Genomic DNA, 4,295 nt, shown 5'->3' with positions numbered 1-4,295 from the left:
CTAGTCTCCTTCCGTCACCATATGTTTGACCCTCTTTACCGTCTTCTACCACCCTACCCGCTTCCCTTATAGTGACCACCGCACCGTCATGTGTCCATGAATTTGTTCTCTGCTTTCTGTTTTATATCCCACATGAGTGAAATCACATGGTTCTTTCCTTTTCTGCCTTTTTTCGCTTAGCATGATACTCTTAAGATCCATCCATGTTGTAGCAAAGGGCAATAAATATTTCATCCTGATGGCCGAGTAGTACAGAGTAGTGTGTATGTACCACATCTTTTTAATCCAGTCATCCATCGAAGGACACTTAGGTTGTTTCTATGTCTTAGCTACCGTGAATAATGCGGCAGTGAACACCGGAGTACATACATCTTTACGAATAAATGTTTCAAATGTTTCAGGTAGGCACCCAGAAGAGGGATCGCTGGGTCACATGGTAGCTCTATTCTTAATTTTTCTAGGAACTGCCATACTGTTTTCCGGCAGCGCTCTTTTCCACAGAGGTCGCCAAGCTGATAGGATGCGAACTGAAGCAGCGTCGTCACCCTTGTGTGGGGAGTAGCTGCCTGTGAATCAAGCTGACGCAGGGCACTAAGAAGGAAGGAGAAAGGCACCAGTGCAGTGTTCGAGCACCTGGATTTAAACGTGCCTGAAATTAGGTGACCCTGTAGCTGTCCTTTTTGCTTGTACTAGTTTGAGCTGGTGCCTGTTGCTTGCATCCGAGGAGTTCTGACCGCTGGACTATGGAAACGCATAGAAAAGGTGTGCCGGAAGTCCTCATTTAACGTTGTCCGTAGGTTCTGTGACTTTATGTGACACTATGTCTAATGAAACCGGTTTTATTATAGGGTAATTGATACAAACAAGAGTTAAGTTCCTATAGCATCTCATCGATGTTATAATGAAATGACATTGAACAAAACAATGTTATTTTGAGGACCTGCTGTGTTAGTTTTTTATCCTATATAACACCCATTTATTATCTCACAATTTCTGTGGGTCAGGAGTCTGGATACATCTTAGCTGGGTCTTCTGTTCTGGGTCCTCCACAGCTGTCATCAAGATGTTGGCCAGGGCTGTGGTCTCATCTGGAGGCTTGACTGGAGAAGGATCTTCTTCCAAACTTATTCAGGTTGTCAGCAGAATCCATTTCCTTGCAGGTGTATTACTGAGGGCCTCCGCTTTTTGCTAGTCAACTGGAGGCTGCCATCAGGTCCCAGGTACTACCTACAGTCCCTTGACACCTGGGCTTCCTCAAAATGGCCACTTACTTTGTCAAATCAACAAGGAGAATCCAGTCCACCAAGGCAGAATCTGATATCACGAATATAATCAGCAGGCCGACATCACATCATCTTTGCTTTATAATGTAACCAAATCGAGAGAGTGATATCTCATCACATTCGCCATATTCTATGGATTAGAAACAAGCCATGGATCCCATGTGCACTCCAGGAGATGGAGTTAATTACACAAAGGCATGGACGCTGGGAGGGGGGACATCACTGGGAGTCTGTCTGCCACAAGGGGATGGGAAGAATCTGCTCAGCAACCACCACGCCCGCCCCCACCCACCATGGACACGTACATACCGAGCGCTTACGGTTGAGCGCTGCATCTCACTTCTTCCTAATCTAAGTGTCATTAAGTCTGGGGAGGGAGTGGATGGGGACGTGTGCTCTGTGCACAGGAATGCTGGGAATTTTTACCATGAGCATGTATTACATAAATTAAAAGTATAATCAAAATTTAAAACTGTATATACAGTATGACTTCAACTATAAGCTGGGTTTTCTCCACTTCTGACCTTTCTACATCCATAGACAATGAGGAAAAAAAGACTGGAAAGAAACAGGCCAAAATGCGAAACCATATTCGTTTGGATGATGGATGCACGGTATTTTCTTCTTTATATTTTACTGTATTTTTTGCAGTTAAGAAATATTATTCTAATAATCAGAAAAAAAGTGATTTAAAATGGGTTTTTAGGTCTAATTTTATTTCTGAAAATAAAAGCAAACCCTCTTGTTTATCTTCTGCAGAAAGGCAATTTCCTGCTTGGGTAGCTGATAGAGAGTCTGTTCCTAGAGCTCGAAGAAATAAATCAGATGGCAGCAGGGGACACACACCTGTTTCCTCTCACCGTGATAAATAAAGAACAATTAACTCTCATCAGAAGGTACCTGGCTTTGACCCAGGACTAAGCGTTATTTGAAAACATACGGCAGGTTTTCTCTAGCGACTAAAAGCTACTGGAAGGTTGAAGCCAAGACTGGAAATAGGAGACTCTGTGCCAGACAGATCTGGTAAGCTGACATGTTCAATAACCAAATTGTTCAAAACCAATGGTGAATGAAAACAAACAAACAAAAAGATACGTTTCGTCTCACTTTTATAGCTAATTGAAGGACCTTGATGGGTTGCCAAGCTTGTTTGCTTGTCTGTAAAGTTATAGCATTGACTATGAGGAGCTTCTGTCAGGGCCAACTGACCAAGGACCACACCTGTAGTCAAAACAAACAAATTAACAAAGCTCAGACTCCTGAGGTTAGATTTTTCAAGCTTAACTGCCTCAGGGGGAAGTGTGTCCTCAGAAGCACCGCAGCGGTGGAGATGAGAGAGGCTTCTCCCAGGGTTTTGGTTTATGTTGGATGAGTGTGAGGGCCCCTGAAGAATCAGAGGCCGGTTCTGGGTTGGATGCAGGGGCAATGTGGTGACTGGGTACCTCGGTGACTGTCACCCAGGAGAGTTAAAACGGGGCTTGGGTTGTTGTTGGAGAAACAGCGGTGATTGCTCGGATTGTCGGAAGAGGGGCCGTGTGGCATTTTTGTGCTCGGAGAGTGGCTTTGTCAGTGTCTCGTTCTGAGTGTTGTTGCTGTTCCGTGGGGAGCACGTTTGGTTGTTGGCAGGGCTGTTTTCCACTTCTCAGTCCATCGAACTTTAAAAGCAACGTGCCACCCAATTAAAGGCTAACGTTTGAATTCAAGTTCAACTTTTTGTCAGTGGGGAAACTCTTCATGATTCTCTTCAGCTTCTCCTTTCTTAAAGGTGAGGAAATTGAGGTCAGAGATGTTTCGTGAGTTGCCCAGCACCACAGCTGGTTAAGCGAGCCAGAAAGTAGTAGCGACCAGCTTTAAGGTTACACATCTTTGTTGTCACACGTCACTGTCCCTCAGAAGGCCTAGTTTCAAAATTGTTCATTCTGGAAATTTGCATTGAGTCTTTAATAAGTGCCTTGCACTCTTCTGGGCTCAGAAGGAACGACTGTGACAAGGCAGACATATCAAACTCAGCGTTTGGCTAGAGTGATGGAAACTGAAGAGTGATTCGATTCAGCATCAGTATTATGCCTATAAAACTGCTGTGAGCTACGGGGGCTCGTAACCAGGGAGGGCACTCACTATATTTGTAGTCTGTTGCTGTGTAACAAATGACCACAAACGTAATGGCTTAAAACACAAGTGAATTCTCTTACAGTTCTATAGAAGTCTGAAATGGGTCTCCCGGGGCTAAAATCAAGGTCTTGACAGGGCTGCATTCCTTTGTGAAGGCTCTGGGAGAGAATCAATTTCTTGCCTTTCCCAGCTTCTAGAGGCCACTGGCATTCATTGGCTCATGGGCGCCTTCTTCTTCTTTCAAAGCCAGTAGTTGAATCATTCTGATTTCTGCTCTTGTCATCACATCTCCTTCTCCAACTCCTATTTTCTTCTTCTATTTTGTTTTTTTAAACGCCTATAGCACCCGGTCTTCCTAGGTGGTCTCCCATCCAAATACTAACCAGGCCCGACCCTGCTTAGCTTCCGAGATCAGACGAGATCGAGCATGTTCAGGGTGTCCTAAGCACTGATGGGCCAGGCTCTGATCTAGGCACTGAGGATGCAGTAGTGGATAAATAAATACTGTCTTTGTCCTCTGGGGTCAGAAATGTCCAGACGTTAGAGTTTATGAGCTCTGAGAGCATGGCGGTGGGCGGCGCCAGGCAGTGCTAAGGTTCATTACTCTAAGGTTGGGGGACGTTTGCCTTCAGACATGCTTGGCTTTCATTTCATTTTTTCTGTTTGTCCTTGAACAAAGGTTAAGGAGTGGAGACCAAGAAGTTATGAGGGAATGTACAAATTCATTGGTTTGGTATTCTTTGTAACTACATAGAAAAATGACCTCCTCAGGGTCAGCCTGTTCTCATCTCAACATGAATTAGACACTATGCAGCGTTTGCATGTGGGGCAACTGCTCTCTCGAGATTTATTCTAAAACAGATTTTTAAAGGTTTTCCCTGTTTAAAGGAGGTGGTAGTT

The 4,295-nt window shown here is 44.4% G+C and overlaps 1 pseudogene; it reads right to left on the bottom strand.

The window, feature by feature from the left end:
• Positions 1–3,729: 3,729 nt before the first annotated feature.
• On the bottom strand, positions 3,730–3,848 carry LOC111747382 (annotated as a pseudogene).
• Between the last annotated feature and the right edge of the window lie 447 nt (positions 3,849–4,295).

Source organism: Pteropus vampyrus, unplaced genomic scaffold, assembly GCF_000151845.1.
Source record: "Pteropus vampyrus isolate Shadow unplaced genomic scaffold, Pvam_2.0 Scaffold219, whole genome shotgun sequence".
Lineage (NCBI taxonomy): Eukaryota > Metazoa > Chordata > Mammalia > Chiroptera > Pteropodidae > Pteropus > Pteropus vampyrus.
Note: the sequence above shows the minus strand (reverse complement) of the source record. Positions and strands in the feature narration are given on the sequence as shown.